At 38.4% G+C, this 23,332-nt stretch overlaps 1 pseudogene; it reads right to left on the bottom strand.

The window, feature by feature from the left end:
• Positions 1 to 5,278: 5,278 nt before the first annotated feature.
• Positions 5,279 to 22,854, bottom strand: LOC111168084 (activator of 90 kDa heat shock protein ATPase homolog 2 pseudogene; annotated as a pseudogene).
• Between the last annotated feature and the right edge of the window lie 478 nt (positions 22,855 to 23,332).

Genomic DNA, 23,332 nt, shown 5'->3' with positions numbered 1-23,332 from the left:
ATTATTTGAGATTAAGGGGGAAGGGATATTAAGAGACATTTGATTAATATGCCATCTTTATTTAATATCTTCCATTATGCTCAATTATCAGTTGTATGACCTTGAGAAAGTCACTTATCCTTCCTGTAACTGGTTCATTATCTCTAAAATGAAGATAATAATATCTACCTCTGAGGATGTCATGAGGAAAAGATGAGTAACACACACAAAACAGGTACAGGTTGTACCCAGCATATAGTATGCACTTTTAGGTGTTAGTTAACTAGTAGTAGTAGTAGTAGTAGAGAGGTAAGAGCCACTTTAAGTTTAAAAAAAAATACAAATATGTAAATACAAAGAAAAGAGAGCATTTAGACAGTTGTTACTATAATTAATTTAAGAACTGCTATTGGAACAAATTAGTCAATTAGATGTCTTTCACTTTTCATCTTATGTTAAACAATTAAGTCATAAAAATTGAATGAGTATTTTTCTCAGAGCTGATACTTGTCTTCAGATGGAAGTTTCTTTATAAAAATAGTTAATATGCTGGAATAGAAAGAAAATTTGGTTAAGCATATCTAGTAGGAACAGAGCCAACAATATACTTGATGCTAAAATGTTAGTGGCAGTGCCATTATAGTGAGAAGCATACCACTATTACTACCGACTGAGTTCCTAGGTAATGTAATTATACGAAGCAATACATATATGAGACATTACAATGGTAGGAAAAAATTACTCTTGCAAAAAACATGATCGTCTATCTCAAAAACACAAGGGAATAAATGGAACAAAATGTTTAAATTAGGCCTAATAAAATAGTTCTAAAAAGTAATTGAATACACCAATAAAGAAAAATCAATGGCTTTCCCATTCATATACACAAGATTCAACTACTAGAAAACGCAGTGAAAATATATAATAGAAAATTATGATGTAAAATAAAGGACAAATTCCATTCACAGTGGTAGCAAAACCTGTAAGATTCCTATGGATTAATCTGATGAGGATGTGTAAAACCTAAGTTGAGGGGGGGATGTTTCCTGAAGACATGAAATATACCAAGATTTTTTTTTTCCTGAATGAGGAGTTTCAATCCTAATTCTTAATTTTTCTTAATTGTTAGTTCTCCTCCAAATCAGTTAATTTTTTTTAAAAATTCAAATTCACTTTTTAATTGTATTTGTCCAACTGATTCTAAACTTTTTTCATTTGATATTTTTTGTTTTTTGCTTTGTTTTATTTTTGCTTTTCCTTAAACAAGTTTTCTCAAATAGAGATATTGTTAACATTTTGGTTAAAATAATTCTTTGTTGGGTGGGATTCTTTTACTTATTGGAATGTCTTAACATCTCTGGCTTTCACTGGGTAAATGCTAGTGGCACACCATCAGTCATTGTGACACCATAAAATACCCCCACACCTTCCCAATATTCCCTAGTGATATGGAACAACTTAATATTGAGAATTAGTGGTCTGGAAAATGTCAAATCATGCTATAAAGTCAAACAAGCAAAACATTGTAGTGTATACACAGAAATAGGCAAATAGTTCAGTAAAATAGAATAGGAAGTATGAAATAACAATAGATTTATGTACATGTACAAATTTTGCTTATCATGAGCATGATCTTTAAAATCATTGAGGAAAAGATATATTATATATTGATTAGTGTCAAAAAAAGATCAGGTTAGAGATCTAACACTCACATACACACACACACACATACACACACACACACACACACACAAGTAGTTTCCAGATGGATTGAAGCATTAAATAAAAAGGAAAATAAATGAATTTCTGGGAGGTCTGTAGGGGAGTATTTCTACAACCTTGACATAAACAATACTTTCCCTAAGAAGGAATAAACTAGAAAACAGTAACAGTTTTGCTTACAAGAATATTTAAAACTTCTGTAAAATGACAGATGCCATAAAACATTAAAAGGTAAATGACATGCAGAGAAGAAAAAAATAACAAACAAATAATACCAATAATATAAAGTGTTTCTGTACAACGATAAGTTGAAAATAAATGAATTGGTGTGAAATGATTTTTACAATATTGAAATTTCAGTCCAATGTATCATTTTAATGAAAAATGTTTTGTATACATTAAAATCAACAAATTTACCCCAACTGAAGATCAATTCTGATGATTAAAAATGTCCCTTCAATATTGGACAAAAAATAAAAGTAGAAAGAAAGAAAGAGACAGAAAGGGAAGGAAGGAAGGAGGGAGGGGGGATCTAGTTAGTCATAATCTGGTGAAATGTGTGAATTTCAAGGATTAAAAAAATACTAATTTATAAGAAGTGGAAGATCCAGCAGGAAACAAATCAGTAAGGACACAGTTGAATTCAAGGATACCATCAATCAACTGGATATAATTGACATCTATAGACTGCTTCAACCAACAACAGCAGAATACACATTCACCAAGATGCCATGTTCTGGACCATAAAACACACTTTAACAAATTTAAAAGAATAAATAGAGTTCACACATTATCTGCTCTCAGACTACAGTGGGGTTAAACTAGAAATCAGTAAGAGAAAGATAACTGGAAAATCCCCAAATAAGTGGAGATTAAACAACACACTTCTAAACAACACATAGGTCAATGAAAAAATTCTCCAGAGAAATTTTAAAATATTTTGAGCTAAATGAAAACACAACTTATCAAAATTTGTGAGATACAGTGAAAGCAGTGCTTAGAGGAAAATATCATTGAATAAATATATTAGAAAAGAGGAAAGATCTAAATCAATAATCTGCATTTCTAGCTTGGGAAACTGGAAAAAGAAGAGCAAATTAAATCCAAAGTAAGCTGAAGAAAATAAATCATTAGAATTAGAGCAGAAATCAACAAAATTGAAAACAGAAAATCAATGGAGAAAATTGATGAAACTAAAATCTTTTTCTTTGGAAAGATTAGTAAAAAATATGTATACAACTCTAGCAGGCTAAGAAAAAAGAGGATAAAAAGTACTGTATCAGAAATGAAAGCAAAGGCCTCACTAGAGATCCTTTGGATGTTAAAAAAAAGTTAAAGGAATACTGTAAACAACTCTATGCCCACAAATCTGAAAACCTAGATGGAATGGACAAATTCCTTGAATGACCCAATTTTTCACCCAAGAAGAAACAATCTGAGTCAGTCTAAACCTATTACAGAAGTTGAATTAACAATTAATAACCTTCCAAAACATAAAGCACCAGACCAGTGAATTCTACCAAACATTTAAGGAAGAATTTGTACTAATTCTCTAAAATCTTTTAAAGATGATAGAAACAGGGGAGGTACAATCTAACTCATTCTTAAGAATGAGTTAGAGGCCAGAATTACCCTAATATCAAAACCAGACAAAGACATTACCAGAAAAGAAAACTAAGACCATTATCTCTCTTGAACACTGATGCAAAAATCCTCAACAAAATATTTGCAAATTGAATCCCACAATGTATAAAATGCATTATATACCATGACCAAGTGAGATTTTTCCCAGGTATGCCAGGTTAGCTCAACATTCAAAAATTAAATAATGTAATCAATTACATCAATAAACAAAAAAAAAATCATATGATTATATCATTAGATGCAGAAAGGCACTTGGCAAAATCCAACACCCATTCATGATAAGAACTCTCAGCAGACAAGGAACAGAGGATAATTTCCCCAATTTGATAAATATTCTTATCAAAAAACCTACAGCTAACATAAAACCTTTCCTACAAGTACAAGGCAAGGATATCCTCCCTAACCAACTCTTTTTCACCATTGTACTCGAAGTACTAGCTAATGCAATAAGAAAAGAAAAGGAAATAAAAGATATACAGCTTGGGAAGGAAGAAATAAAACTGTGTTTGTTCATAGAAGACAACTGTTTAGAAAATCCAAATGAGAGGACAAAAAAAAAAATGATGGAGTTAATAAGTGATTATAACAAGGTTGCAGGATACAAGGCAACATATGAATCTCCTTCACATAAAGCCTGGGCACCTCTCGATTGGCTGCTTCTGCACAGGCCCCTGGGAGATTGGACTTCTTATGCTGAGAACAGGCCTCTGTTCTCTGGAAATTTAGAGGCAATTGATCAGTGCTTATGTCTCGGTATGTGTGGGTTACCTGTATCTCAGGGAGGGAGTCAGCAGCACAGAAGCTTTTCCAGCCACGAAATTTTGCACAGATATATATATCGAGATTGAAAAAAATTCTGGAAGAATTATTTCCAACAAGGGACCAAGCAAGTTTATAGTAGAGTCATGGATGAACACCTCTTAGTCCAAGAACTCCTGGGAGACTTTGAGGGTTTACCTCAGAGACCATCTCGATTTGTTCATGAAGCTTGTGAGCATTCTAAACTGATCCCCACATTCAAGGAAACCCTTTTTCTCATTTTATACAGAGCTTTCTGACTGAGCTGTGTCCAAGTCTGGCCCCTTCTGTGATTATTTCCAACCCTCTAGTGAGCATCAGACCTGTCTATGCACAGATGGAGATTCCATGACCATGCTGGAATGCTGAAGAATAGCCAAGGGCTTTATTTCATAGCTATTTGTATGGTTTCTTCACACTGCAGGAAGGTGAGAATGAGGTTTGTTAGGATTACTGTGACCTTACAAACGAGGCCCAGACTAGTACTAGCAGTAATCTGGGTCTTTTGTTTCCCTGCCCAGTCCATTATGTAGTTTTTTAACTCTTTCCTTTTTGAAGCTAATATATTATTGATATCCATCCAGTATTCACAGAAGAGGGAGAATGAAGGGGTTGTTAAAAAATTGTAGTTTGAACTTTGTAGCCCTATAATGAATGGGCTATTTCCTTTCTGGGTTCAATTTCAAAATGTAAACAAAAATGACTTCTTCAGTTCTAAAGTACTACTAGTACAGTAAACACTGTGCTTAATTTTTTTTGCTGACTTTTTAGGAGAATAATTTAAACAGATAGTAAGTTTGTTGCTCTTTTCAAGTAAACAATGAGAAGTCAGGTAGAATTTATCTACCAAAACATAAAAACACAAAGAAAAAAAGCAAATATATTTTAGAGGAAAAAGAAAGATAATTTTTTGTTTGTTTTTTAAGGGAAATGGTATCAACATGCCATTTATTATTTTTGTCTTCCTGAGCTAAAACCACAGCTGAAAGTAAGTTTTTTAGGACAACCTTTAGCTTGGGAAACTTCAACTATCTGTACTCAGGAACTCAATCTATCCCCAGAGGATCATCTATGGGAGGTAATGTTAATACCTAATTTCAGGTTGCTTGCTGCTTTTAACTCAATGCAGAGTCTAGTCATAGTAAAGATACAAACAATGCTTTAAATTCTATATAAGTTCATGGATTTCATCCAATATGAATTAAGAGTTTTTGTCTTCGTTTTTAAAAGTAATAATAGGGAAGATGTTAACTTGACACTTTCTGATTACAAAAAGTAATGCCCTTATAACATCTTCTAACTAATTCAACCATCTAGGGTGGTCAGCTGCAGTAAACCTTTCATTTCTTCAAAATGCTGCTTCTGCCAATGGAATCTCATGTTTTCTTCTTTACAAACAGGAAGTCCTTTACATTTCAATTGTAATTTCACTTACTTTGGATGGGGCACAAAATTCAGTTCAACTTCTGGCCAGTTCCTACATCTCCACTCAATGATTATATTTTCATTTGTTAACAATTCCATATATCTACGGTGATTTTCCCATCAAACATTTGTGATTTCCTTCCCTTTTCATCTTCTAATACAGCAGGAACCTTGTAAAATTTGTGCACCAAACTTTCACATTGAAGACACTATACAGCTTCTCTACAAATGTATCAAATAGTTCCATCATGTGCAGTGCCACCACATTGGGAATCCTGATGCCCAATGCCATGGGAGATGAGGCCTGCAAGGTATTCTCACTCAGTCTCCTTTTAACAAGTGGCAATTCCTGAGTTGTCATAGCTTTGTTAGTAAATCATTCCCATCTTAAATTCCTTCCTACGTGCCTTCAGGCAGTCTCAAAAAGCCTCCCTGCTCTTGACAGTACCTTCAGTTTTCATAATGTCCCCATCTTTATTTTTACTCACATTTGCCTCAATGTCATCTACTTCATTTTCTTCAGAAAGGTTGAATATTTCTATCAATCCCTTGTGCTTTGCTCTAGATTCTTTAATTTTACCTTTATAACCCAGTTTGATATTCAATCATAAAATGAAATAAGCTTTCCTTTCTAGTTGCTGCAGAAAACCTCACCTTCCACTTGCTTCAGCTTACTGATCTTGCAGCAGCCAGCCTATTCTCTACAACAGTGACCACCAGTAGCTCATGGAACTTCCCCTTGGACCAGCTGATGACATCTTGCTCTGTCCATTGCCAGTCATTCATGTTGGTCTGTCCTCCCACTCCTCCATGATCCAGGGCAGGTCCCCTGCCCCACTTGGCCATGTCTGCACAGGTGCTGCAGCCTCATTCAGATTCAACACATGATATATCCTGGAGAATGTTCTATGTGCAATTGAGAAGAATGCCTATTCTGTGTTTTTGGATGGAATGTTTTGTATATGTCTGTTAGGTCCATCTGGTCTAGTGTGTAGTTTAAGTCCAATGTTTCCTTATTGATTTTTTCATCTGGATGATCTATCAATTGTTGAAAGTAGGGTATCAAAGTCGTCTACTATTATTGTACTGCTGTCTATTTCTGTCTTCAGATCTGTTAATATTTGCCTTATATATTTAGGGGATCCAATATGGGTACATAAATACTTACAAATGTTATATCCTTTTGTTGGATTGCCTCCTTTAATATTATATAATAACCTCCTTTGTCTCTTATTGCAGACTATTTTATCTGGTATAAGTATAGCTACCCCTACTCTCTTTGGGGCTTCATTTCATGGAATACCTTCTTCCATCCCTTCAGTTTCAGTCTGTATGTGTCCTTAAAGCTGAAGTCTCTTGTAGTTAGCATATATTTGAATGTTGTGTTTTTTAACCCATTCAGCTACTCTATGCCTTTTGATTGGAGAATTTAGTCCACTTACATTTAGAGTAATTGTTGAAAGGTAAAGACTTATTTCTCCATTTTATTTGTTGTTCTGTGACTGTTTTATAATTCCTTTGTTTCTTTCTTCTTCCCTTGCTCTCTTCTTTTGATATGATTTTCTGTAGTGGTATGCTTAGATTCCCTTCTCTTTATCTTTTGTGTATTTACATAGGTTTTTGCTTTGTGATTACCATGAGGCTTACATAAAACATCTCATATTTATAACCGTTTATTTTAAGCTTGTTAATAAATTAACTTTGAATGCATAATAAAGCTTTACATTTTTACTATCCCACCCATGCACACACACATTTTATAATTTTGATGTTAAAATTTACATCTTTTATCTTGTGTATCCATTAACAAATTATTGTAGTTCCAGTTATTTTTAATACTTTCTTATAACTTTCATATGAAGTGATGATTAATTTACTCCATTAAAATTTTAATCAGAGTTCATTTTACTTTCGAAGGAAAATAATTCAGATATTAGAGCACGATTAAATCATGTAACTGTCCAGCCTCAATCTGTATTTATTATAAACGTCATTTAAACATTTTATTAGGTAAGTCATTTTGCAAGATTAAAAAACTATTATTTCTGATCAATATGTATTGAATTCCTAAGTAAGACTGCTCTATACTCAATGGTTTGCCCTAAACATAGACTCTATATTTAACTTAAAACTTTTATAAGGTATTTCTTTAAATTAAGAAAATTTTATATAACAAGGTATTGTTACTCAAGGTATTGATACTCAGCTATAAAATTGAGATATTGACAGTACCATTGGAATTATAATAATGGACTGAATGTGAGATTCTGAAAAAGGTGATGTTTAATGCTGAATCACCTACAGCAGCATGTATTTGCAGGGCACTTTGCCAGGTTGGATTTGCACTCCGTGACTCAGGATTCTTGATAAAGATAACTTCCCAGTGTGGGAGAGTATAACAAAACATTTTTAATAATATGTTCTAACAAATTGAGTTTGAATTGCATGACTCATCTTTCTTTCTCTAGTCAATTTTAGATTCATTTCTTTGCAGAATCCTAGATTGTACTTAAGTGTTTCTCAAGGTCATTCATAGATTTTGGATTCCAAGGTCATAGAGACCTTGGCCTAAGTCCTGATACTATCTTTTAACAGGTTTATGAGTTCAGGAAAGTTACATAACCTTCTAAGCCTGCTTTCCCTCATGTATATAATAGAGATAATAGATAATTGTACCTGCCTCATAGGACTGGGGTGATAATTAAATAAGAAATTGCATATAAATGTTTATCTCGTGCCTGATAAGTAGAAAAAAATGAATAAATGTTAGCTATTATATTATTATTATTTATTTGACAATGCCCCTTCCTCTAGTGGTTTGCATAGAGACATTGCAAATATAATCAAACTGGACCCACATTCTTAGAATTCACAGTCAGTTCCACTGTATGCTCATGTCTACACAAAGCTACTGATAGAACTACACAAAGCTACTGATAGAACTGATAGAACTGGATCCCAAAGTTGGAATTCAAACCAGAAGATCTGCTTTGTTGTGTATATGACAATGTACACAAATGTCTTTTCACAGACCTACCTTTCAGCTGTGTTTAGCTTCTGTAATACAGATACAAACTAATTTAGACTTTGTTGCAAGATAGATTGCATAGGCAGCATGATTTGAAGCAATTGGAGTAGGTGGCTTTTGAGAAAGCTAAGCCGAAATGAAATGTATTTCATTATGGGTTTATTCTTGAGATGCAAAATATTTTAGGAAGACTAAGTCTTGATGTATTAACTTCTGCATTTGCCCCTTTTAGTTTTCAGTTTCAAGGCAGGCCCAGCTGGGAATATCAAAAAGGAAATGCCCATCTTATGTGTACACCCTGTGTGGTACCTTTGACTGTACAAAGATATTTGTTTTTGAGAGGATAATTAAACTGTCCCTATCCAATGTCTCTTGCACATTACATATGTGCATTTTTACAAAGGAAAAAACAAAACCTGACTGCAAAGCATAATTATAAATGGTAATAGTTACATTTTCATCATAGGTATGCAATAAATAAGTCTGTCAAATCTAGAATTTGGAATTTGTAGTGTGCTTCCCTCCTGTACTGGTATATTTATTTTGCTCCTCTGCTAATGAGGCTAGCTTTAGATAGCCATGCGCATCAGTCTCAAATAAAAATTAAAAGTCAGTATATTACATTTCTCCTTCTGTTCTTTCTGCATATTACATTGCTCCATAAGCTCATTGATGCTGGAATTCTCTCTCTCCTTTGGCACAATTTTCCTCTGTGGTATGATGCTATGAATATTTATGATACAATAAAACAATATAATAATAGGCATTTCCTAAACTTGTGCTGCATATATCTTCAGACAGGAGCTGGAAGGGCCAAACCTGTTAACTCCCACTAGAGAAGATCTTTATGTCCTGTGAAATAGATGGCTGTCCCAAAGACCTTCACTTCCACGTGAGTTAAATGGCTTCTGTACTGAAACATTCCAAGAAGAATTTTTTCTTCTTCCATATATAGTTTGGACTCTCATCATCTCTGAAATATTGCCAGATTTTCCTTACATTGAGTAGGCATCAATTGATATCCTTATTCATCCTTCCTGTGTCAACCACTACAATTCATTCTTTTATAGCCACCTTAAATCTTTAGTCTCTAAAATTCCAGGGTCCAGAATACTCTGAGCAGACTATTATCTTGCTCAGTGAAGCGGTACTGCTTCATCCTCACTCATCCTCCATCACTTAACTGACTGGATTTCTTTTCGTTTATAAATTTAACTCAAATTGTTTTCTTTTTTCAAATATTTGCCAAACTTTCTCATTCCAGCCAATTTTCCCAGCTTGATACCTGCTTAGCTACACATAATGCTCCTAATCTGTGACTTTGGATATTTCCCCATGTCAGTCCCTGCAGTCATTCTTCTTATCTATGTTATTAATATAGTTAGAATTCATTCCATTTCCCATTAATAATTACTGGAAAAACAGGTTTTTTTATTTTATCAACTATTAAAGAAATTCTAACGTTCATATTATATGAATATCCTGATATTTTTATTGTAAAACTTCTTGGAATTATTTTAAAGCTATAAGATACCTCAAAAACACTTCTTCAATGTTTTGGGGGGGGAGTGTGTGTGTGTGTGTGTAAGAGAAAGAGACAGAGACAGAAACAAAAACATAGACAGAAAATGCACTTCAATACATTTTTACAGGGGAATGTTTTTGGGAGACAGTTATCCACAAGTTTCTCACATTTCTGCATGCCTTATGAGCAGAGGCACAGGCCTTTGTTCTGGACTATTATTTCAAGGATGTTAGTATAGCAAACAACCTCAGGAGATAGAGGTAGTTTCTGCCTCTGGAGCAAAAGGCAGTTTTATTTTTTGTTTTGTTTCTTTGTTTTTGTTGTTCTTGTTGGTTTATATCACTGCCCAGTATAATGGAAACATGTTTATCTTTGGTTAAAACGTAGGCATGTTTTCTACCTATTACAGAGGACTTGGTTTCTCTAACTCATGTTTTGTGTCTCACACCCACTACATGTTCAGATGTCAGCTGAACCTCTTCGTGCCACCCTATGGGAATTGGAGCTTGGGGAACCAGTGTAAACACTGACAGTCTGGCTATTACTGTCATTGGAAATAATAAAGTCCTTTGTCTCCTATCCCAGGGGGTTATTTTTTATTTATTTATTTTTTGCCTTCTCTGAGTATTTATGAAAGAGAGGCAGAATAACTTGCTAGTCAGGTAAAATCTCAAACCCCTCCATTGTCCTGAGAGATGGGATGCTGGTGGAGACATGGTTTTCTGCAAGAATAAAGATAAGGGTCTCATGGCTGATTAACAGGAGAAGAGGGAAGTTAGAAGAGGGAAGTTTATGTGAGAAGATCCAGTGGGTATAAAAAGTCCTCCATTTTATTTTATTTTACTTAAGAGGAATTGTGGAGATGATTTCAGGCCAAGCACTAGGAAGTAGATGTAAAGACAATTTCAAATGATGCCCTAGGTATTGCTAATTCTTTTGTAAGAGGGGAAACTGAAGGCTCTCATCCACTGATCATCCTCAGGCCTATTTCTTTGCATTAACTGGTACTAGGACTTGTCCTGGAGTTCGGTGGCAGAAAGTTCTACCACCATTCATTAAAAAGAGATGTGCTGATGGGCTTTCCTGGTGGTGTAGTGGTTGAGAGTCCGCCTGCCGATGCAGGGGACACAGGTTCGTGCCCCGGTCCGGGAAGATTCCACATGCCGCGGAGCGGCTGGGCCCGTGAGCCATGGCCGCTGAGCCTGCACGTCCGGAGCCTGTGCTCCGCAACGGGAGAGGCCACAACAGTGAGAGGCCCGCGTACCGCAAAAAAAAAAAAAAAAAAGAGATGTGCTGAGGAAGAGTAGAGGGAACTTCATGACCACTGAGAGTAGAAAGCAGGCAAGCCATTAGAATTTTGGTTAGTTGGCTGGGTAGATAGACACGGGAAATAATGCCTGACTTGGGCATATAATACCTATTAAGGAAGAATGGCGATAGAAGGGTGGTCTTGTGACTTAGTGCCTTCTGCAGTCTAGCATGCCAACACTAGATGTTTTCAGAGACGACAATAGATGGTCTCAGGGCTTTGTGCAGGGGGTCCTAGCTACTATGAGGGAGCTTTGGCCCTTTCAGGTAGATTTCCATGAGAAAGAAAACTCCTTTGGGAAAGCAGCATTGATAAGGATTTGTGCTCTTACTGCCCTGGGTGAGCTTTACAATGCTGATGAAAGTGACCCACTAATGAGTAAGAAATGGACCCAAAGAAGCCTAGTAAATTTGTTCAGTAAGCAATGTCACCTTGGAAAACTCCCCTAGGCCTTACATTGAAACTGGGAAAGAACTTAAGTTGTTATTTTGATAATGGAACTTCAGATGTCCTAGGTTAAGGTGGAATAAAAAAAGTCTCCACTGCATATGTCACATCCAAACAATCCAAAGGGAATAAATCCACAGCCTCGACCAGAAAGCAATGTGACTATGGCAGTTGGATCAAAGGTTCCCCAAAGCTAAAATAGCTGGTGTCAGTATGTGTAACCTTGGTGCTCATATACGGCTTTGGGTGGACTGAAAACATTGGAGGTTCATTTAGTTGAGCTGTATGTAGACACCACTCTGCTCACAATGGAAAGTAAACATGACTTGCTTTCTGATTCCTCCAGGCTCTCTCATTCCGCCCTCTTCATTAACCCGTCTTCAGCCACTTTAAAGGGAAAGATGATTTTGGATGAGTTCTAGGTGTCCCTTGACTCCATGAAAAACCAAAGGCCATATGCTTCCATCTAGATTTTCAGGGGAATTTGGAGGAAGGAAAAAATTCAAATGTGTATAATTCTGTTGGAGAAAGGTCCCAAGTCACAATCCCTCCTGATTCTGTAGTTCAAGGGATACCCAGATTTAGGTAATGAGGTTTGGGCTGGGTACACATTAGGGAAGGGGAGTTAATATGTTTTGTGGATGGGGCCCTTTGGGTCAGTTCAATGTACCGTTGTGATTTCTGCTCCTGAATGTACAATTTTATTAATTTATATGTGTTTACTGAATCCAGAGTGGATTCTCCCAATTAGGAAGTGTCACATATAGAAAATTGTTAGTGGGACATGTAAACCAGATCCTCTGCCTGTCTCCTCCAAGGTGGTCCATCAGAAGTGATGTATAATCCAAGGACGACAAGTGGAAATCACAGTCTCAAGGCCTTAAAGATAGCAAGGATAGGTTGCAATACCACCACAACAGCCCTGTGTGGCCAGTGAAAAATAATAATGGGAGATGGAGGCTTATAGTGGATTATTGGCAACTGAGTCTTGTTGTTGCTACTATAGCCCCACAGATGATTTCCGTTACACCTACTGATGTCACTTGGTATGCTGTGTTAAACATTGGCAAAACTTTATTTTCTATCCCACTGGCACCTGAGGATCAAGACCAGTGTAGCTTCATGCAGCAAGGCCTCCAGTATGCATTTGCAGTACTCCCCTGGGGGTACCTACGCTCCCCTGACATTTGCCTTCAGGGGGGTGGCCTAGGTAACATTAATGTCTCTACTTTATGAAGTCTGAAGTCTTCACTAAATAGATGACAGCCTGCAGGTTTGCAACTTTGAAGCCTCAGTGTAAACGGTCTTGACTTCAGTGTTATTACATTTCTCCCAGCAGAAGTGGCTGATAAACCCCAACAAAATTTAGAGACGTGCTAGCCAAGGAGTATCTTGAGACTATGTAAGTGTATATCAAAGCTCTCAACCCCTCTGGCAATCAAGGAAAAACTGTCTCTTGGCCCCTCCTCAAAGAGAGATCCAACAATTTATAGAACTCTTTGAGTATTGAAGACTGTACATGTCTCGAGTGGGCATTCTACTTGGAACATGATATTGGCTAGTTCACAAATATGCATCCTTTGAATGGGACCCAGACCAAAACTGTGGGTTGGAAGCTATCAAGTGAGCTTTGCATGATCTCTACACAAATGACCTCTGTGAATGATGATATTGCTGATTGGAATCTCTGGCAAAGGGAAGCACCATACATCCAGAGATGCCTCTTGCAACAGTGACATAGTTAAATCATAAAGATCACGACCACTTGGTTGAGAACATTGCTTGCCAAGATCCTCTACAGTAGCCCACGCTGGCCAAAGTGAGGGAAATAAGGGAGCTCTGTAAGTTCTATTAAATTGCCTTTGTCACTTTTGCACTTCTGCACCTATCCCTTCTGAGTGTGAGCAGTGGATAATTGAAAAAGGTGAAGTTATAGCTACTGTAATGGGACACAGATATTTTATGGCAGTGGAGGAAGAGCATCACCCTGGAACTGGAGAGGGAACATCTTACACTCCGGGAGACATGGATGAGAAAGGAACATTAATACTTTTTTTTCTTTCAGACCATCCCTGGAGTCTTCCTCAAGATAAAAGCCCTCATGTATCTCTCTCAAACTAATGAGCACTTAAAGTTAACTGATTTCAGGACCTGTTCTCCCCCACCAGGCATCTCTGGCCACCACTGGATTGCCATTCCTCTTAAAATTCCCAGAAGCCTATCAAAGGGGCAGATGACGGCCCTGGTCCCTACACTTCACAGTACAATTCCTGTCAACACCTTTAGTATCTGCTTCACCCCTGTGCCAAGTACGGTAGTTCAGTGATGCTACAGAGTGGATAAAAGCCACCCAGCTGATGATGCAGAAAAGTAGGACAGAGCAGACTGACTGTCCTCAGACATTACCTTCAAAAACAATAACTAGATTCAATCGTTCAAACTAAACTGAGAAACATAAGATCTACTAGCTGGTTATGAGGCCACATTGGAGCGGAGTCAACGTGTGCTACTGGATGATGTAGACTCCCCCCGCCCCTTCAGTGGCTCCAATAGCACTTTCTTTTTAGGGATACCACGTGTACCCTTAGGACTAATGTCTTGTGTGGAAACCAAGCATTAGCTTATTTCTCTCCCCCAAATGGTGATTATAACCTTAGGAGTGGTCACAAGAGACCTCCAAGTTTTTAAGGAAATACTCCTAGAGAATAACATAGCCCTTAGATGACTGCGCCATCTTCCCAAAATGATTACTTGTGGAAGCTTTCCAGAAAGGGAACTGATCTGTACTTGCACCCACCTTGCAGTCAGTTTTCCCTACAATGTGAGTTGTCCAACTAGAAAATTTGTCTTTGATATTAGTTGAGGTGATCAAAGACACTGCCTCAGTCCTAGAATGTATTCAGGTTAGTAGTAACTCAGTGATCAGGCTTGTGACAGATGATGCCCTTAAATTTTCTCCTTGAGTGCCAAGGTAGAGTCTTGTGTAATCTCTAAAACTCCTGCTGTACCAGACTAAGGCCATAGGCCAAGTTGAAAGGTCAATGTGGAAATTTAAGGAGAAAAACACCTAGATTTCTGAGGTAGATCCAGATGGTTTGTGAGATCTGCTCAGCTGGTTGGGTCTGGGACAGTTGATGTTAATACTGCAAATTTCCGCATACTGCAGCTCAGAGCCCTATTGATATCAGCCTTAAAAATGTAGTGTGAGCCAAATGGAACATATTTAGCCCTAATCTCTATCAGCCAGATTAATCAATGTGGCTGACAGAGGGCTATGCTCAGAGGAAAAATTTTCCGGATGCCAAGACAGTGTTGGATGGAGAGGTGGATATCATTAGAAGACACGTCTCCATAGGTCTTGCCTGTTTATTGCTCAGTATGACAAAGATAGTGTTTCTCTTGGAGGCAAAGATCAGGCAGGTTTACTGCCCATTATAAAAGATTCAGTTTCCCTAAGGTTGGAATCCCACTCCTGGAATACAAACCATTGTGTGTGTGCAGGCACTTGGCTCATTTCACATTGTCCTATGGGGCACCAGCATAAATGCTGACAACTGCTATTGCTGTGACTAATAAAGTCTTTTATTCCTGCAGTCTCCTGGCTTCTGCCAGCAACCACGAAACTGCGGCAAGCTAACTTGCAACACAGGTAGAGTACGTCTCAGACCCTTCTAAATTTTTGACGTGTATAATATTGCTAATGTATACTAATTATAATTTCAGTTACACTAAGGAGAGTAGGAGAAAAAAAATCCTTAGTCTACAGATCTTGTAGCTAACATTTTCAAGGCATACTGGGCTTTAATTAAGTGAATAAATGAATGTGATTAAATAGAAGGCAATTCAGCACTGAAGAGAACTTCTGATTTCCACTAAGAGGATTTATTTTAATATGTTGGAGAAATTGATGAAGGGTATAGAAAATGCCCGGTGACACAAATTCTGCTTTGACATTTGTAGATGGTTCTAAGTCTGTGGATTGTTTACATGAGAACCTTGCTCTAAATGAATTTACTCTTTTTCTGGAGTGCGGGGTGAGTATGCTGCTCCCAGGCCAACCTGCTGGCACCTCCTAGGAATGACATAACAGGTTACAATACCCTCTAACTGAATTCTAGGCAATGAAACATATTGATAATCAGAACACTAGAACATCTGAAGATGATCCATTACTGAGTAGATGGGTTTATGTTAATATAGTGTAAATCCGGAGTCATATGAATCAGATACATTTCTAAATTAGTTTTGACTTCATACATTAGAAGTAGTGGGGGGGAGCTTATTGAAAACTTTAAAAGTATATACAATATCTAACTAATGGATTTGCTAATAGCTGTTCTCTGACCATGGACATTAATCTAGCATTTTACATGTCATTCACATGAAGTTCAAAATGCCAGGTAGCCAAGAAATAGAAAACCATTATCCATTTGGAGTCAGTTATTTAGCCATGCCTCAAGCATGAGTTGTTTAGTGAAAAATAACTAAGAATGGTAGGTCAAATCTTAAGGAACCATCTTTTTCTATAATGCCTTATTCTTATAGCAAAATGGATTAACACTTGTAATTCTACAATTCCGTTCAGAAATGTGTGAGGGAAAATGTACTTGGGAAAAATTACTCAAAATTTTCTTCTTTGTTGGTATGAGAAAAAGGTGCTGAGGGTAGGGAAAAGTTATTAGTTTGCTATTACTCAATCCTTGCTGAGCACAGAACATAAAATAGGAATAAAGAAAGGAAGTCAGCTCTCCAATCCCAGCTGCAGGCTGATGAATCACTTAGTGATTAATTGTTGCTACTAGTAATTGAAATAATCATATTTCAGAGAAGGAAAAAAAAAGTATTTGGTCTCTAAAATGTTTTTTCCTAAAACTATCATTGCTGACTTTTAATTTTATATTTTAATTAAATATTTAATTATTTATTTAATTATATTTATATTTAATTATTTAATTAATTTAATTAAATATAATTTTAATATTAAGGACTTTTAAAAAGGAGATATAAAGATCTTAATGTAAAGCTAAAATGAATATAACTCCCAAGATTGACCCAACATCTGGCATCAGGTTTTGAAAAACTTTCCTCTGGCCATCAAAATCAGTCGTCCCCTTTACAATAACCAGCCCTCTGCTTAAAGGAGCTCCAGAGACGGGCGCGAGCCGCGGCTATCAGCGCGGACCCCAGAGACGGGCCGGAGACGCTAAGGGCTGCTGCCGCCGCCACCAAGAAGCCTGTGTGTGAGCACAGGTCACTATCCACACACCCCTTCCGGGGAGCCTGTGCAGCCCGCCACGGCCAGGGTCCCGTGATCCAGGGACAACTTCCCCGGGAAAACACACAGCACGCCTCAGGCTGGTGCAACGTCACGCCGGCCTCTGCCGCCGCAGGCTCACCCCTCACTCCGGGCCCCTCCCTCCCCTGGGCCTGAGTGAGACAGAGCCCCCGAATCAGCGGCTCCTTTAACCCCGTCCTGTCTGAGCAAAGAACAGGCGCCCTCAGGCAACCTACACGCAGAGGCGGGGCCAAATCCAAAGCTGAACCCCAGGAGCTGTGCGAACAAAGAAGAGAAAGGGAACTCTCTCCCAGCAGCCTCAGGAGCAGTGAATTAAATCTCCACAATCAACTTGATGTACCCTGCATCTGTGGAATACATGAATAGACAACGAATCATCCCAAATTGAGGAGGTGGACTTTGGGAGCAAGATAGATTATTTTTTCCCCTTTTCCTCTTTTTGTGAGTGTGTATGTGTATGCTTCTGTGTGAGATTTTGTCTGTATAGCTTTGCTTTCACCATTTGTCCTAGGGTTCTGTCCATCTGTTTTTTGGTTTTTTTTTACTTTTTAAAATTTTTTTCTTAATAGTTTTATTTTTTATTTTAATAACTTTATTTTAATTTATTTTATTTTATCCTCTTTCTTTCTTCTTTCTTTCTTTCTTTCTATTTTTTCTCCCTTTTATTCTGAGCCATGTGGAGCACAGTCTCTTTGTGCTCCAGCCGGGCATCAGGGCTGTGCCTCTGAGGTGGGAGAGCCAACTTCAGGACACTGGTCCACAAGACACCTCCCAGCTCCACGTAATATCAAACGGTGAAAATCTCCCAGAGATCTCCATCTCAACACCAACACCCAGCTTCACTCAACGACCGGCAAGCTACAGTGCTGGACATCCTATGCCAAACAACTAGCAAGACAGGAACACAGCCCCATCCATTAGCAGAGAGGCTGCCTAAAATCATAATAAGGCCACAGACACCCCAAAACACACCACCAGACGTGGACCTTCCCACCAGAAAGAAAAGATCCAGCTTCATCCACCAGAACACAGGCATTAGTCCCCTCCACCAGGAAACCTACACAACCCACTGAACCAACCTTAGCCACTGGGGACAGACACCAAAAACAACGGGAACTACGAACCTGCAGCCTGCAAAAAGGAGACCCCAAACACAGTAAGATAAGCAAAATGAAAAGACAGAAAGACACACAGCAGATGAAGGAGCAAGATAAAAACCCACCAGACCTAACAAATGAAGAGGAAATAGGCAGGCTACCTGAAAAAGAATTCAGAATAATGATAGTAAAGATGATCCAAAATCTTGGAAATAGAATAGAGAAAATGCAAGAAACATTTAACAAGGACCTAGAAGAACTAAAGAGGAAACAAGCAATGATGAACAACACAATAAATGAAATTAAAAATACTCTAGGGCTTCCCTGGTGGCGCAGTGGTTGAAATTCCGCCTGCTGATGAAGGGAACACGGGTTCGTGCCCTGGTCCGGGAAGATCCCACATGCCGCGGAGCAGCTGGGCCTGTGAACCATGGCTGCTGAGCCTGCGCATCCGGAGCCTGTGCTCCACAACGGGAGAGGCCACAACAGTGAGAGGCCCATGTACCGCCAAAAAAAAAAAAACTCTGGAAGGGATAAATAGCAGAATAACTGAGGCAGAAGAATGGATAAGTGACCTGGAAGATAAAATAGTGGAAATAACTACTGCAGAGCAGAATAAAGAAAAAAGAATGAAAAGAGCTGAGGACAGTCTCAGAGACCTCTGGGACAACATTAAATGCACCAACATTCGAATTATAGGGGTCCCAGAAGAAGAAGAGAAAAAGAAAGGGACTGAGAAAATATTTGAAGAGATTATAATTGAAAACTTACCTAATATGGGAAAGGAAATAGTTAATCAAGTCCAGGAAGCACAGAGAGTCCCATACAGGATAAATCCAAGGAGAAATACACCAAGACACATATTAATCAAACTATCAAAAATTAAATACAAAGAAAACATTAAAAGCAGCAAGGGAAAAAACAAATAACACACAAGGGAATCCCTATAAGGTTAACAGCTGATCTTTCAGCAGAAGCTCTGCAAGCCAGAAGGGAGTGGCAGGACATATTTAAAGTGATGAAGGAGAAAAACCTACAACCAAGATTACTCTACCCAGCAGGGATTTCATTCAGATTTGATGGAGAAATTTAAACCTTTACAGACAAGCAAAAGCTGAGAGAGTTCAACACCACCAAACCAGCTTTACAACAAATGCTAAAGGAACTTCTCTAGGCAAGAAACACAAGAGAAGGAAAAGACCTACAATAACAAACCCAAAACAATTAAGAAAATGGGAATCAGAACATACATATGTATAATTACTTTAAATGTAAATGGATTAAATGCTCCCACCAAAAGATACATTTACCAGCCCTCTTATTTTCCTGTATAGTTTTCTTTTCAGTAGAGTTTGCTGCATAGAGAACACAGCATAATGTAGAACACAAAACAACGAAAAACTATTTAATATATATTGCCTCTTTTTCCAAAAAGCCAGTGAATTCACATTTACTGCCCCCAAAATGGTGTTTAAACTTTGTAATTAATGTTAATGTGAGTCAACGGACAGACGTTATCACGTCTGAGTTCTGGATGTGTGTGGTCGTGTGTCAAGAATCTGGGGATGGGGCTTCCGTGGTGGCACAGTGGTTGAGAGTCCACCTGCCGATGCAGGGGACACGGGTTCGCGCCCTGGTCCGGGAAGATCCCACATGCTGTGGAGCGGCTGGGCCCGTGAGCCATGGCCGCTGAGCCTGCGCGTCTGGAGCCTGTGCTCCACAATGGGAGAGGCCACAACGGTGAGAGGCCCGCGTACCGCAAAAAAAAAAAGAACCTGGGGAGTCACTGCCTTCAGGGAGTTTACTGTTTCTAATTGTGGAGGTGCAGTGCATACAGAAAATGTTAGCAATAAGTATGGGACGCATGAGCCCTAGAGAAAGACATCATGAAGTTGGACATTCGCATTTGGTGTGTGCTTAACGTGTTCGGGCCTTTTCAAAGTTTTTTCAAAACTAATCTCCACAATGACCCTGAGATGAAAGTATCATATCAGTTTTAAGTGATGAATAAATAGGGTCAGAAAGGCTAAGTGATTTACTCACTTTCACACTGCCAGTAAAAGGTAGAGCCAGTTTCAAATGTGGTTCTCTTTCTATCTGATTGCAAAAGGAGGAGAAAGGTAACTCCACATTTTATATCCTTGGAGATAATAAAAGTCTGAGATAATAGCATTTATAGAATAGAATGATGAGAAAAAGCTGGCATGGGAAGAGAGATGGCTTTACTTTTGTATATTGTTTCTGAAGCAATACTAGGACATATAAGAAAAAATATTCCATTATCAGATAGCAATTAAAAATCCTAGTTAAAAAAAGAAATCAGTCTTGGAGATGTGGGTATGGTATTCAACATTGTCTCACTGTAGACATAATGAAAAATAATAATAAATGAGCAAGTGTATTCTTGATTCCACACAACTAAATGATGCCATCTGGAAATTCAAATTTTAGGAGGTGTGATGAATAGTCGGCAAGGAGGGCTGTAACAATTCCTCCTGTGCCTGTGCATGCATGCAACACCTCACATTAAACATTGGAGCCTATTTTTTCTCCCTTGGAATACGGGTTAGACTTACTTGATCAATCGAATGTGGGAAAAGTGATGCTGTGCTAGTTCAGGTCCTAGGCTTTATGTGACATGGCAGCTGCTGCTTTTATTCTTTTGCTATCCTGAGCCACCTGGTAAAGAAGTCTAGGCTGTCCATCTGGAGAAAGAGGCCACGTGGAGAGAGAGGCCCCAGCCAACAACCCAGCACTAAGACCCCCAGCCTGGGAGTAAGGCCATCCTAATCCTCCAGCCCAGGCACCATCTGAATGGGTGAGTGCCACCGACACAACAGAGCACAGAGAAGTCACCTCCGAGGAACCCTGCTCAAATTTCTGAATCACAAAATTATGATTAATAAATGTGTTTTGGGCTTCCCTGGTGGCACAGTGGTTGAGAGTCCGCCTGCCGATGCAGGGGATACGGGTTCGTTCCTTGGTCCGGGAAGATCCCACATGCCGCGGAGCGGCTGGGCCTGTGAGCCGTGGCCGCTGAGCCTGCGCGTCCGGAGCCTGTGCTCCGTGACAGGAGAGGCCACAACAGTGAGAGGCCCGTGTACCGCAAAAAAATAAATAAATAATAAATGTGTTTTGTTTTAGTCCACTACGTGTAGGGTACTGTGTTACCCAGTACTGCTAAAAGAGAGAAGAGACTGACAATACATAATTAAACAAATATTTGCTTTTTCTTCCTGACAGGAAATGAAGCATTCTATTAAGAAACATAAAACAGGACTTGATAAGCGAGCTGCCAAGGAGGTGGTAGAGAAGTGTTTTGCATTGGGTGGTCAGAGAAGGCTTGCTGAGGAAGTAACATTTGAACAGAAAAGGAAGTTAGAGCACTGAATAGGTCGCAGTGAGGAACCATGAACATCAGAAAAAAAATAATCCCCCAGTGTTTCATAATAGGTTATAATCGGCATGTCCAAAATCAAATTCCCATCTCTATATTGGCATCAATATAGAAGGCTCTTCACCATCTTTTCTTTTGTCTGTATTAGTATTTGTATTTTAAAATGAGTTCACACATCATCTTCCTCAGAAAGGCCTGAGTTCTAACCTGAGCCAGTATCCTCTTCTACATCATCATTGCCAACGCATCTTCTTCTGGGAGAGTTGGAACATTTTATACAGCTTATTTCTTCTTACCCCAAACTTAAAGCTCGTTTTGACCTTTCTAATCTCACAATATATATATTGTAGGTGAAACGGCAGTACTTTCTTTCCTCTATTTACATTACATTCACTATCCTTTCTTTTATTTTTATTTTATTATTATTTTTTTAATTGCCTGTTGGATCCCAGCTTAAGCACATCACCAAAATTCAGATTAAATCAAAAAAAGGTGTTTTTTTTCTCCCCCTTTGGCCAATGGCTGCTTAATCTGTCACTGAAAAGTAACAACAAAACAAAGCTTTTATCAACCAGAAAATGTACTGTGCTTCCTTTGGGAAGGTAAACAAGACAGCAGATATAGAAGCCTCACTCAGAGGGGGAAAAAAGAAACTGAAGGATTTTAAGAGTAACACCTGTCAAATGGAGCAGTAATGTGTACTGCTTGACAAAATAGGCTGGTGACTGTCAAAATAAATAATAAACCTTCCAGCTCTGACTAATGATAGAACTACACCGAAGACTTGAGGGAAGCATCCAACAAAATGCAAAATTGAAAGGAAAATTGGAACAATCGGCACAGCCTCCCAGCAGCGACATTTCAAGTAATTTTGGAAAAACTCAGACCATTCACCAGGTTTCATGGCAGATGGAAAAGTTCCAAAAACTCTTCTGATTGAGCATTCCTGTTTTGTTAGGAAACTACATCTATTCTGAAGGAGTGCCAAGAAGCTGGTTTCTGCTTTTTCAATACAGAAACAATCTTGCCGTGACTGTGGCGTTCTCTGTGCAGACATTCAGCTGACTGCCAATAATATCATCAGGAGGAGTGGGCAGAGCTGTAGCCCTTTGTAGGCAGAGTGGGGCAAATGGCAGAAAAGGCAGAGATCCAGGGAAAGGCCGTTTCTGATTCCTTTCTACGTCCATTGCTTCCCAGTTGAGGTACCTAGTTTTCTTTTTCCGTAGCTGCTTAGAGGATCATCTTATTTTTCCTTTCCAGAAAGCCAGATTTTCTAACACGATTACAAAGAAAACTGCCCAAGAGTCTGCAGATAATGTTATGACCCTTTCCAGGGGCAGTTTCATTTAAACAAATTGTTTTGTGGAGACCCCAAAACCCTTGATACATTTCTGCTCTAAAATTTAATAATACATCAAAAGTGGAAGAATATATTGTTCGTGGAAGAATTTTAAGCATCTCAAAAACATAGTTCTGCAAAAGCATCTTGCTTCAGAAATTATCCACTTATGCCTCAAGTTCTTAGTGGCAGAGGTGAGGGCTGGTTTGTCCCTCCGCCTGACTCCTTTAATTGTATTTTTGTTCCCAGGCAAAGCTATTTGCTGGGCTCCCAAAGTCAAAGTGAAAGAGAGAGAAGGAAAAACACTAAACAGAGTTATCATCTCC

This window comes from Delphinapterus leucas, chromosome 12, assembly GCF_059928025.1.
Source record: "Delphinapterus leucas isolate spDelLeu-1000000601 "Yukka" chromosome 12, BTC_Dleu_Yukka2, whole genome shotgun sequence".
Classification (NCBI taxonomy): domain Eukaryota; kingdom Metazoa; phylum Chordata; class Mammalia; order Artiodactyla; family Monodontidae; genus Delphinapterus; species Delphinapterus leucas.
This window is presented reverse-complemented; position numbering and strand designations above follow the sequence as displayed.